Genomic DNA, 14,120 nt, shown 5'->3' with positions numbered 1-14,120 from the left:
TGGTGAGTTTGTTGGCTTCCAGAGATTTTTTGAGGAAGGGCCTAGCCACCCCTTGTTTATGTGTGATGTCAGCTTGCCTTCCAGAAGACAGCAAAACAGTATATTCAACTTTTCCAAAATACTTAGTCTGAAATTCCATATTTTGGGTTGGTTATAACCTGAAATGCAGCTATAAAACTGTAAAAATAATGCTTAAAAAGTAACATCTTGCATTTTTATACACCACCTTTCATTCGAAAAGATCCTTCTCTGATGTACAGAGAAAAATGAATGAGAACTATCAGGTGAACCACTTCATTCACCATGATGTAGACAAAAACTGATTAAAAAAACTGCTACAATTCAGTTTTGCACAATGTCTTATTAACCTGTGGCATACATTGTCACATGGTATAACTGAGGCCAAACCTTAGACATATACAACAAACAAGCAAAAGTTATTAATAGGAATATTTATAGTCATATCAGATAAGATTATTTTTTAAGGATATGGTATAAACTCTCATTCTTAAGGAGTTAAGGCAAACACCATCCACTGTTTGGAAGAAAAATGATATTTGACTACATGGACAACTGGTCTGCATTATCACCAAAATTCTTGTATTTCCAGAGAATACAGGTCAGAGACTACAGGTCAGCAGAATATTATTAACCGAGTTGGATGGGATCAGCACATGGATATTATAGAAAAAATAAATAGTCATGGATTATTTGACTATAAATACAATAACCACTATTCAAGGGATATTCCTTGGAAATTAAGTGTTTAGATTACGTGACCCAAAGTCATAGACCAAGCAGTTATTGGCAGTGGCACTTCTGTTGCATCACTGGTCAAATATTTTGCCTGTGGGGAAAGCACAAAGTTAATCTGCTGTTTCAGTTCTGTCATAGGCCCCAGGCCAAATTCTGATGTGTCCGTTTGCGCAACAAAGAGTAGCAAAAAGTCTGGGCGCCAGAGCACAGTTTACTGACACAGAACTTTTTTTATCTTATCAAAGGCTTCCTCCTACTCCCAGACCATGTTTGGTGCTGCTGCCTTTGAGACATCTGTCAAAGATGCTCTTAAGGTTGCAAAGGAAGGCATGACGCAAGAGTAATGATTTGCTAACCCAACCAATGCCCACACTTCCTTTTTGGCCTTGGGGATCAGAGCTTTTTAACGGGCCTCTGTCTTGTCCTGAAGGAGCTGGATTAGCTGTTTCCCAAGAGACACCCGAGATATCTTGTTCCTTGCATGCCAAACTTGCATTTCTGAGGGTTTACTGTGAGCCCAGCCTCCTCCAGCAATTGTAGGACGGAAGCCACGTGGACGTAATGTGACCACCAGTCTGGACTCACCTCTGCTCTAAAATGGATTTCCATGAGATACCTGCCCTTTTCTCTTTCCTGAATAGAGGATCTCATAATCCATCTGCCCAGCTCACCAGATAACTTCATCTGGGCCCTGTCATTTGGCCCAGAGTTTGCTTTGTGTGCCAGAGATCAATCGCAACCCACAATCCCAGGCTGATATGCTGTCTTCCTAACCCCTTTGTGGTAACTGTGACATTCCCCTCTGGTGTTGTCTGGACCGGGGATCTGCTAGGTCACTCCAATCTTTGATGCTGGGAGCCAACCTTACTCTGCTCCGCTGTGAGAACCCCCACTCCTGGGCTGTTCACGCACAGCCTCCTGCGTATAAGCTGATCCCAGCTATGTGAGTGAACACTTTTGGCCAGCAGCTGCTTGGATTGTGCAGCCAAATGACCCTAGCCAATATTTCCGATCCCAGACACAACCCTAGGAACTTCCGTCTTGCAGTGTCCAGTTACACTTGCTGGATGCTGCAAGCTTGTATGAGTGTGTCACTATAACAAAGAAATTGATATGTACCAGGCTTGTTATCACCGAGGGGAGTCTCTGACACGCTTCAAAACAAACGCACTGCTTCAGGTAGAATAAACAAACATATTTATTAACTACAAAAGATAGATTTTAAGTGATTATAAATCAAAGCACCACAAATCAGATTTGGTCAAATGAAATAAAAGCAAAATATATTCTAAGCTGATCTTAACACTTTCAGTGCCCTTACAGACTTAGATGCTTCTCACCACAGGCTGGCTGGTTGCCCTTCAGTCAGGCTCTCCCCTTTGATCAGCGCTTCAGTCTCTTGGTGGTGATGTCTGTAGATGTAGATGAAAGAGAGAGGAAGAGCCTGGCAAACATCTCTTCCTTTAATCATGTTCTTTCTTCCCTCTTGGCTTTGCCGCCCCCGCCCCCTGTTCAGAGTCAGGTGAGCATAACCTCATTGCAGTCCCAAACTGACCAAGGGAAGGGGGGGTGACTCATTTGAGAGTCCAGCAAATCATTTGTTGCTGCCTAGGTCAGTGAACTTTGTTCCTGTGAGGCTGGGCTGGGTTAGTCCCATACATGCCCTGATGAGGTGTGAACTCTGCTCCTGGAGAATTTTGCTTGGGCTGGTTTTAAGCCATGAGGACACATTTTCAGCTTCCTAAGTATATACATGAAATTACAACCTATAACATTACTATAACAACAATGCTCAGTGCATTATGAGCCTTCTGAAGACACCCGAGATGACAAACTTTGCATTGGATACCCCACAATCATATTATAAGAATGAACATGGGGACGCAGAGTATTCCCCTGAGGTACAGAGCATCACAGTAGCATCAGGCCTTGGTCTGCTGGGCTCATGGAACATTTTCTCAGACAAATTGTCCCACAACTCCCCACATCTGCGGGACGTAGGGTAGTACATTTTGGGAGCAGGATTGTTGTTCTTCTCAGGCCTCCTTAAAGAGATCACGGATTCTCTGGTGCGGTTGTCTATACAATAATTCAAAGGGTGGGACCTTTGTCAATGCTTGTGGCACCTCCTTCACTGCAAAGAGAATTAATGATAGAAGCTGGTCCCAAGCTTTGGGATCTGATTTACAAAAAAGGTTAATGTGTTCTTTAGGGTCTGGTTAAATCTTTCCACAAACCCAGCTGTCTGGGGGCAATAGACAGAGATTTGACTCTTAAGGAGTTGCCAGATCTCCTGTAGAAAATAGGCAATGAATTTGTTTCCTTGGTCAGTGAAGACCTCGGTGGGCAAACCTACCTGGGAAAAGGCCAGTACTAGTTTCTTTGCAATTGTTTGGGCTGTCATGGGGCATAAAGAAATAGTCTCTGGGTAGCAGGTGGCACAGTCTATCACAACTAGGACGTACTAGTGTTGCCTTGCACTTTTTTCCCAGGGTACCAGCGGGGCCTGGGTGGCCTGTTTGGGTGCTACTTGCTTGCATTTGGGGCAGGAAGCACAACAGTTATGTCTCTTTGCGGATACCTGTCCAGCAATCTCAGGGTTTCATCCTTTTCCAGGTGGCCGGAGGAGGGTACTGAGTGAGCCAGTCATAGGACTTCCCTCTTAGCTCCTCACGGGACCAAGAGCTGGAGGTTTGTCAGTCCCGTTTGGCTCCATGCAGCAAGCCATTTTGTATCTCAAAGTGGGGAACTGGGAGGCCTGTGGGTGATGGTACCATTGATAACCACCACCTGGTCATAAGGCTTTCCCAGGATGTCTCCCTCCCTCTGTCTATGGCTGTCCAGTTTGAATGGTGGTTCATCTTGGCCAAGGAGTTGGGGGAACTCATCTAGGGTGTGAGAGCTTTCCTCAGATTCAGTCTTTTCTGCAAGACCTCCTTGTAACCAGCCTTCCTGGGTTCCCATCATTGCTTTTGGCTTTTCTAGGTCAAAAGCCCTTCCCAAGAGTACAAAGTTTGCAGTTGGAAGGAGGTTGCCCAATTGGTCAGGTACCAACTCAGGGCTACACAGAAGGCCAGAGCAAGGAGACAGTAGAGAGGGGAATTGCTGCCAGTCCATCTCTGTTATCATTTTCCAGGGTAAGCAACTCTTCACGCCTGCTAATCTGGGTCCTCCCCTACTCAGCAGTACCCAGAAGGTAGGACAGGAGTGGACATCCCCATGGATGCCAATAACATGCACTGGGTCATCACAGTGGAGAACTATGGGGGTCCAGTAGGATTTCCATGACTAGCATGTGAAAACACCCAGAATCTACAAACTCCTACAGTGTTTTCCCGAGTTTTACTGAGCTATGATGCCTGGTAACAGCTGTCAGCTCTGGGATCGGAGGCAGAGTTCTCTGATCCCTTGTTTGGATGGCAGCCACCAGGGAGCTGGGGTTATGTTGTCGAACCCAATCTGAATAGCAGCTGAAGTGTGCCCAACTATTGTTCTAATACCATAGAATATAATGTCCATCGCATTGCAAGGATGGAATTCTTCAGACACTGGGCAACAGCCTGTAGTGTGACCTAGGAGCACAAGGATCCATCCAGAATTGGTTGTGAGGGCCTCTTGACACACCTCTGCCACCCCAAGGATAGCAGTCTTTAGACTGTCAGTCATTGTGTAAGACCCCGTAAGTGACCTGGGCTTCCTGAGACAGGAAAGGTACAAGCTCTGTGGTCTGGGTTTCCTTAGCCCACTGTGGCATACAGCTACCCACTCAAACCTCAGCAGATATGCTTTTGGGTCATCAGCTGGCTCCAGCTTGGAAAGGGCGAGACCAGAACCTTGTGCTCCACAGACAGATGAAGTGACAATCCACTGGAGTGCCACCTCTTGAAACGGACACACTTGCTGGTGGTGGTGGTGGTGTTGCCACTACTGAACCAGTACAAGAGATAGAGCCTACTGCTGCCGGGCAGCCCATTAGGCCTCTTCCTTGCTTCTCCAGGAACAGCTGAAAGGTTTCAGCCCAGGCCTGCTCTTGTGTCAGAAATCTTAGTAGGTTTCCTACTTCCAAAACTGTTACCTCAGGCTTGCCTGAGTCAGTGGAAGTGTCTTGTGAAGTGAGCTGTCTTAATTTTACAGCAATCAACTAATATTTAACTCAAGATAGTCACTTGGGCTTTACATTCCATAGCCTAGAACAGTGTTTCTCAAACTGGGGTTGCCGCTTGTGTAGGGAAAGCCCCTGACGGGCCAGGCCAGTTTGTTTACCTGTCCTGGCCAATCACAGCTCCCACCAGTGATTTCCCTACACCCCCCTGAATTTCTCCAATACCCCCCCAAGTTTTGTGAGCTAGTTACATACCAATTTAGTGACTGTTTGGAAATCTGAATTTAAAAATGAAACATTAATACACACTTTAAAAGCTTATAGAGTGTATAATAAAATGTGTATCTGAAAAAGTATAATAGATTTTAAAAGTATGAACATAGGCTAGCTTCCTTATACAGCTGTTGTTTTTTATGATGTCAGTGCATTCATTTTGGTGATGTTGGCCAACCCAATAATTTCAAATGATGATTTGTAAGCAAAGTCTAAATGAGCTCTCCCTGACAGCTAGTGATGAGCTGGGGCTGCGGGGAAAGGTTTCAGGGCCAGATTATATTTACATTCACACCTAATCTACCTAGGTATCCAGCAAACAGATCTGTGTCCAAGTGATAGATTTTGGCTGGGGTTGGGTTACAAACCACTTGAATGTGGGGGGAATGAGGGATGAAATGTTGTTCTTATTGTATGAGTAATGGGCAGTAGAACTATACTTAACCTGTGATGATTTGAAGGCATCAAGAGAGAGGGTGGGGACCTGTCCCTCTCCACTGTTTGAAGACAGAGCTGATTAGGCTCCATAAAGAGTCTTTTGTTCTGTTAAGTGACCACTGCAGCTGAAATCAACTGACAATCAGGTCTAAGTGCTTAATCCTGTTGGGGGACAGTGTTCCTGTGGGTACAGTGTTTTTGTGTAAGGCCTTGCTACACTGGCACTTTACAGCGCTGCAACTTTTTCATTCAGGGCTGTGAAAAAAAACCACCTGAGCGCTGCAAGATACAGCGCTGTAAGTGGCAGTGTAAAAGTGCCGCAGCGCTGGAGCGCAGCTCCCAGTGCTGCAAGCTAAACCCCATCAGAATGTGGAGTAAGTGCAGCACTGGGAGAGCTCTCTCCAGCGCTGGCGCTGCGACACACTTGCACTTCAAAGCTGCCGCGGCAGCGCTTTGAAGTTTCAAGTGTAGCCATACCCCAAGAGACAGCCCAGACTGCACTAGCAGCGAGCGAGGTTCCCACACTGAAAGCTCAGCTGAAATCACTGAGAGCTGGTGGAACCTCAAGAGACCAACTCGCAGAGGTCACAGTGGCAGGTGGCAGCTGAAGGTGACTGCGCAGGGCCATTGGCAACCGAGTAGTGGAGTGAATGGTCACAACGAACAGCCGTGGCAGAGCAAACAGTGAGCAGCTGGAGGAACAAGCAAGGTTGCCTCTTGTCCCTCACCTGGCAGATGTATTCACGTGAAAGCACCTGTGAACTCGAATCTCCACTGCCAAGGACAACACGGTGAGTGGGTGCGGGGGAGGGAAAAGTGAGGGAATGTTAAAGAAACATTTGTTTGTTGGACTATATTTTTAGTCATTGCTCCAGATTGCTAGATTGTGACTGGAATGAAATTAAATAAATGTTCCTAGTAGGCCAAGATTTTTATATGCATTATTTGCTAAGGTTGTTATCTCACTTTGTTGTTATCTGGGAGGTCATTATGTTGGCAGTTTCTGTACTAAACATTTTATTATAATTAATTTTACATAAGAATGGTCATACTGGGTAGACCAATGGTCCATATAGCCCAGTACCCTGTCTTACAACAGTGGTCAAGGCCAGGTGCTTCAGAGGGAATGAACAGAACAGGAATCATCAAGTGACCATCCCCTGTTGCCATTCCAGCTTCTGGCAACAGGCTAGGGACACTCAGAGCGGGTATTGCATCCCTCCCATCCTGGCTAATAGCACAGATGGACCTGTTCTCCAGGAATTTATCTAGTTCTTTTTATAATCTGTTACAGTTTTGGTCTTCACAGCATCCCCTGGCAAAGAGTTCTGAGTTGACTTATATTGTGTGAAGAAGTGCTTCTTTCGTTTTTTTAAAACCTGCTGCCTATTAATTTCATTGAGTGACTGCTAGTTCTTGTGTTATGTGAAGGATTATAAAATTTCCTCATTCATTTTCTTTGCACCATTCAAGATTTTGTAGACCTCTATCATATCCCATTAGTCATCTCTTTCTAAGCTGAAAATTCCAGTCATTTAATCTTCTCTCCTGTTTCATACCCTTGATATTTTAGTTGCCCATCTCTGTACCTTTCCAATTCCAAATATATTTTTAGGATGGTGACCATAGATCTGCACACACTATTCAAGGTGTGCACGTACCATGGATTTATATAGAGGCAATATGATATTTTCTGTCTTATCTATCCCTTTCTTAATGATTCCCAACATTGTTTGCTTTTGTGACTGCTGCTGCGCATTGAGCGGATGTTTTCAGAGGACTATCCACAGTGACTGCAAGATCTTTCATGAGTGTTAACAGCTAATTCAGATGCCATCATTTTGTATGTATAGTTGAGATTGCTTTCCACTGTGCATTACTTTGCATTTATCAACATTAACTTTCATCTGCCATTTTTGTTGCCCAGTCAGCCAGTTTTATGAGATCCCTTTGTAGCTCTTTGCAGTCTGCCTGGGACTTAACTGTCTTGAGTAGTTTTGTATCATCTGCAAATTTTGCCACCTCACAGTTTACCCATTTTTCCAGATCATTTATGAATATGTAGAACAGTAATCGTCCCAGTACCGACCCCTCAGGGATACCATTATTTATCTCTCTCCATTCTGACAACTGATAATTTATTCCTACCCTTTGTTTCCCATCTTTTAACCAGTTACTGATCCATGAGAGGACTTTCCTCTTACTCCATGATGGCTTACTTTTCAAAAGTCAATTTAAATTAAATATTTTTTTTAAATGTATATTTTTTTAGAAATCTAGACCTGTTATGTGTTTGGTGTAACTTGCATTATTCTTATGTTAAATTTGCATAATCCAAACAAAACATTTACTTTATTCATCTCTTTTATTTATCTCATTGGTCCTGACACCCCCCCTAATTTCAATTCCTGGGGAAACCACTGGCTGCCGTTTGCTGCTCCAAGCCAATGGGGGCTGCTGGAAGTGGTGACCAATATGTCTCTCAGCCCACGCTGCTTCCAGCAGCCCCCATTGGCCTGGAGCAGCGAACGGCAGCCTCTGGGACTCGTGATCAACTGGGGCAGGTAAACAACCGGCCCGGCCCGCCAGGGGTTTTCCCCTACACAAGTGTTTGAGAAACACTGGCCTAGAACAACAGACCTTTGGTGGTCTAACTAAAAAGGTGCAGTCACAGTTTGGCCACTGTCCAGACTGGGTTTCTTGGATTAAGACAGAGGAAATCCTTCCTCCCCTGTCACAGCTTCATCCAGAAATGGCTTCTGCCCATTTCCAGCCCTTCTTGTTGCTAGAGGAGGCCCAGTTCATATTAGTCAGTAGCTGATCCTGGGTGCCCTCTCCTACAGGTCTGAACTTGCTATTCTTTTTCTCTTTGTTGGGGTGTGCCAAGGTAGCGGGTCCTCTAGTCTGGGGCAGCAAATACCTGTTACACATTGCTGGGATTTGTGCAGGGGTGTATCAGCCATTTAATATTTTATGCTGGGCATATGGCTACTTTAAAATGGATTTTTATACTTTTTGTTACTAATTAGAACTGGTGAATATTACTAAAATTAAAGCTTTCCAAATGTTTTCATGGATAGAATCACAAGGTTTTTGTTGTGACCTCTTTAAAAATTGTTCATAAATCAAAGTTGTTTATCCAAATGTTTGTACCAGAAAGTAAGTTATTTGCTTTTCCTTGGCTTGTCATTATGCTTTGATTATAACAAAAACAGTAACATGAGAGTTAGGTGACCAAGAACATCCTCCCAAAGAACAAATATTTGAAGAGAGCAGTTTGTCACCAGCCTGTAAACTGATAGTAGTTCATCCTGTGACTATCTGGTGAATTCTTATGAAGAACAAACACATTAACAAAAATCAGGATCAGCTTCAAAGTGATTCAGATGAACAGAAAGGGTCAAAGTCACAAAAACATTTATAAATGATTAATTTGACCAGCTTAATTTCAATATGAAAATTAGAAAACAAAATCCACTTAACTCTGGGAGCCTGGCAACCAGGAAATCCAAATCAACTAAAAGCCAAGCCAACTTGAGGTACAAAAGTTAGTTACAAATTTGCATACCTAATTTGGAAGATAAAAGTGGTGTGACAAAGGCCCTGACAACATGTAGTTTAAAAGTTTGGGCAACAGCCAGTGCAGAACTGGGAGGTGGCTGCAGAGGCCATGTTGGAGTGAACTGCCTCCATGCTCATAGGAAAGCCCACCTATGCTGAGCAACAGGTGCTCAATCTCCCTGATCAGCTATTTTTTCTAACTGTGTTGGGAAGGAGCTTTTTTGGTTTGTGCAGGGGCGGGAGGAGGAGAAGGGTGTCTGGCAAAGAGTGGCCTGTTCTCGTCCCTCTCACAACACATCTGCAAGCAGCTCCATCAGGAAGTGGCTGCAGCGGTGAGGGCTGCTGAAGTCAACAATGGCTCTGTGGAGCTGTTCGGCCGGCTAGCATGGAGCTGGCATGGCAATGGCCGTGACTCCTTGGCTACTAGAGATGCAGATGAGGAGTCATCTCTGCTTGTAGCCAGCTTCTCAGGTCAGCCTGGGCATTCGGCAGGCCCAGACAGGTTATATGAAGTAGAGGAGAAGACCCAGGGAGCCTAGAGTCTCATGCCATAGGAGTAGTACAGGCTGGGGGCACTCCTTGTGAATGGATGCAATGCAGAGCTGCGGTTGGCCAATACAGTGGGTTACTGTTCACTTTTATGTCTTACTCCTCTTCAGGCTCTGCCACTTTTCATGACCTTATGACAATCTTAGAAGTAATTGGAAATTAAGGGAATATACAAATAAATATACAGTAACTCCTCACTTAACATTGTAGTTATGTTCCTGAAAAATGCGACTTTAAGTGAAATAATGTTAAATGAATCCAATTTCCCCACAAGTATTAATGTAAATGGTGTGGGGGGGGGGTTAGTTTCCAGGGGAAAAATTTTTTTGCCAGACAAAAGGCATTATATACATTTTAAACAAGCAATTTAATACAGGTACAAGTTTTAAAACAAAACAATTTAATACTACAGTCATCACTGCTGAGTATGAAGCTTGGTCAAGGTGGTGGAGTCAGAGAGTGCAAGAGGATGGATTGTCCGGCTGCTTCTCTTGCTGTTCTTGCAAGCACAGGCACTGACTTTGCTGGGGGCGGGGGGGCTCAACCCTCAGTCCATCCACTCCACCCCTTCCCCCAAGCCCCCACCCTTGACCGCCTCTTCTCCCCCGCACCTCCTCCCCCTTTACTTCGCACACTACATCCTTGCTCCTCCTAAACGCCGCAAGCCAGCTGATTGCTATGGGTGGGAGGTGGGGGAAGGCACTGACCAGCAGGGTCTGCCAGTGGGCGGGAGGTGCTGTGGAGACAGGGCGTGGGAGACAGGCCGCATAGGGAGGCTGCCAGCTGTGGAGAAAGCAGGCAGCCAAACAACGTAAGAGTGGAGCATTGCACAACTTTAAATGAGCATGTTCCCTAATGATCAGCAACATAACGATGAAACATTAACCGGGATGACTAAGTGAGGAGTTCCTATATTGCAAACACAGAGCTAAGCAAAACCTACTTTAGCATCCTGACGCATTCAAACTCCAAGTAATTCCTAAGGTTTCCGTGGTGTACTGTACCAGGGGGAAGCAGTGGTGTGGGGCCTGTGCATTATCTCAAGGGCACTTACCTGGATTATGAAACTGAGTGTTTTCATCTCTTAAAGGACAAGTAGAAAAAATATTTCTTTACAGGGATGTATTTTGATTGCTGGAGTTAAAAAGGGCCATAAAAAGTTACATTCACTCCATGAATGCCAAATATTAAAAATTAATAAATAATTGGAGATATACCTATCTCCTAGAACTGGAAGGGACCTTGACAGGTCATTGAGTCCTGCCCCCTTCCTTCACTAGCAGGACCAAGTACTGATTTTGCCCCAGGTCCCTAAGTGGCCCCCTCAAGGATTGAACTCACAACCCTGGGTTTAGCAGGCCAATGCTCAAACCACTGAGCTATCCCTCCCCCTAACCTCATACTGATAAAACATTTATGGGACACTATCATATATTCCACCTTATGTGTGTATAAATACATGTCATTTGTTATACTAAAGAGAGAACCATTTAATAATAAGCCCAATGTTAAAATACTGGAAGGATAGATGTTTACTGAGCAGCTGAAAAATACAAATATTCAAATCATTTTATAAATTCATCATATTTTAAAATATCAGTTAAAAAGTTTAAGGAATTACCACATACAGGATGGTTAATTGTAACATTTTCCTATTAAAATATAAATGAGTTTATAATGATACACATTTAAATCTTTAATGTATTTCTGAAGTTCACAAGTAATTAACATTTTCTAATTCTTTTTACACTATCTGTTATTACCTGCAAGTTATTGTTGTCTTCCCCTACAGAGATGTTTGTCATTCAGTTTACAAAGGCAAATGAGTTGAAATGACTTTTTAAATTAGGATATAAAGCTGTCTGATCAGAACATTTATTACTATGAGATTTCCATCCTGACAGAGCCCTCGTTTGGAAATAAAGCAAACGATTACCTATGTGGTTTGGGAATAGCTTTGACATGCTGAAATAACATGCAACCTTTTAAAAAAAGAACGGTAAGATTTATAGAAATCACTTCAAAATTTTTAGCAGCTATCTGAAATGCTAAATTTGTAGCTAATTATAATACCTTGATCGCTATTTCAATTTAATATAGTCCCACAAATATATTTTGAAGGGGTTTTGTTGTTTTTTTTTTTAAATATTTTATGGTGATTCCACAAGTAAAATGTACTGGAACGTTGCAGTTTAAATAGGGATTGTTGTATGATCAATATTCTCAGCTGAGTGCACAAAAATCCTCTTTCTGCAACTTCCACAAACTCTTGCTCCTGCACACATTTAAAGGGGGAAATTTTTCAAATGCTAAGGTCAGAATAATGAATCTCAATCGAAAAATCACAGAATGACGGTTGGAAATTGGGAGACATCAGCTGCTTGTCATGTGACAACTGAAGAAAGATTTAAAAAACCAGACTTGTATGTGAATGAGAACGTGTATTACTTGACTAGTTAAAAGTCTACCTTGAGAAGCACTGGCAACTTCAAACCACAAATGGAGAGATAAGCTTTCCCTTGCAACAGTCAACCTGATGTGATGAAGGAATCGTACATGGAATGTTGTCATAGCTTCCTACTCAGATTTGAACCTTAGCGTTCTTAAACTGAGAAGCTAGCATGAACCCTCTAAGCTTAATTACCAGCTTAGATCTGATATCGCTGCCACCAGCCAAAAATTCCAGGTTTTGTCACTTTGGCTCCCCAAAACCTTCCCTGGGGACCCAAGATCAGAGCCCTGAGTCTCACACAAAGGAAAACAACCTCCTCCCCTGTCTCTCTTTATCTCATCCCCAGCTCCCCCTCCTGGGTTATCCTGGCGATACTGTACTTAAACTCCTTGAATGCAAACAGAGAGGGCAATTTACCTCCCCCTCCTCCTTCCCTGAGCTGCACAGATTCACCCTCTGTAAAACTAACACAAAGAGAATTTCCCTTCCCTTCGTTCCTTTAGCCTACCAGAAAACCCAACGGTTTAAAAAGAAAGCTTTATATAAAAAGAAAGAAAACACAAAACACTGATCTCTGCATCAAGGTGACAATACACAGGGCTATTGTTATAGAAAATATATGAATAAACAGCCTTATTCAAAAAGAATACAATTAACATTCCAGCAAACTACACACATGTAAATACAAAAAAAAACAATAAAAGCCTATTGTTTTTACCTTGTGTTACTCACAACTTGGAAAATGAAGATAGAAGCTGAATAAGAAGAACCCTTCTCAATAGCCGGAGGAAACAGACAAAAGACACACACCCCAAAAATTCCCTCCCTGAGCTTTGAAAAATCCGGTTTCCTGATTGGTCCTCTGGTCAGGTGTGTGGTTCCCTTTGTTAACTCTTTACAGGTGAAAGAAACATTAACCCTTAGCTATCTGTTTATGACAAGTGTCATGCATAGTTCACAGGGAAGAAAAACAGATTGAGGTCTTGCACAAGAACCACATGAAAACAAAGATTCCTGTGTCACTGCCCAAGCTAGTGAGATGTCAACAGAAAGTTGCATAAGTTCATAAATGACATTTGCATTACCAGCTAAGAGGAAAAAGGTATTGCAATAAAGATTCTCTAGAAAATATACTCAGTGTTACAAAGTCCTCTTCCCTTCTCTTCATCAATAGTATTGGCAAGAGTGTCTGCCTTTTGCATTGCCTTTAACAGAGGTGGTAAATAGAAAAAACAGTAAGTACTGCCCTTGTCTGAACTATATAGCTAGCAGGTGGCATCCTAAAAGCCGGAATAATAGGGACCATTTTTCTTGGGTCCTCTTGGCCTAATAAATTAACCCTCTCCCCACACATCTCTCGAGAGCCCCCTGGATGCTCAGTTTTTCTAGAAACACCTCCACATGGAGATTGCAGATTGTTAGATTATTAAATCTCCTCTATGCAGTACTGACCTGTCTCCATGACTGTGTGGAAACTGAATATCAGACTTAACCAAAGAACATTCTATGTTTAAATCTTAAAACCTTGAATTTTTGCTATAAAAGAATTTTTAATACCCGCTTATAAGCTTTTTCCACGGGATTTGATCCACTTTCTTTGTCATGCTGTTTCTCAATTTCTACTTCATAATTTCCCAATAGTAGAACGGAAGACCAGGCTCTGCTGCAAGATGCCAAATCTTACATAATGAAAAAAATGCCCAAAACACCCTATGCAAAGGGGAAGCTTTCACACTTAGTATTCAGGAACCCTAAGGCCCAGAAAATCTCAGTGTAAAAAAAATTAACTAAAAGCTAACCACAGGCAGAGAAGAAGGTGCCATCAGCATTGAAGTCTTGTATCTTAAAAGGATTATGATTTTGTATCATGACAACTAAACATTAGGATTCAGAAAACACACAGAGTTCGCCCTCAAATATACAACCAACAGGATGTTTGTTGGTCTTATGTAATATAAATTAGGAATGATTCCACATCAAGAAGTCCTC

The sequence above is a fragment of the Chelonoidis abingdonii genome, chromosome 8 (genome assembly GCF_003597395.2).
Source record: "Chelonoidis abingdonii isolate Lonesome George chromosome 8, CheloAbing_2.0, whole genome shotgun sequence".
NCBI lineage: Eukaryota > Metazoa > Chordata > Testudines > Testudinidae > Chelonoidis > Chelonoidis abingdonii.
Note: the sequence above shows the minus strand (reverse complement) of the source record.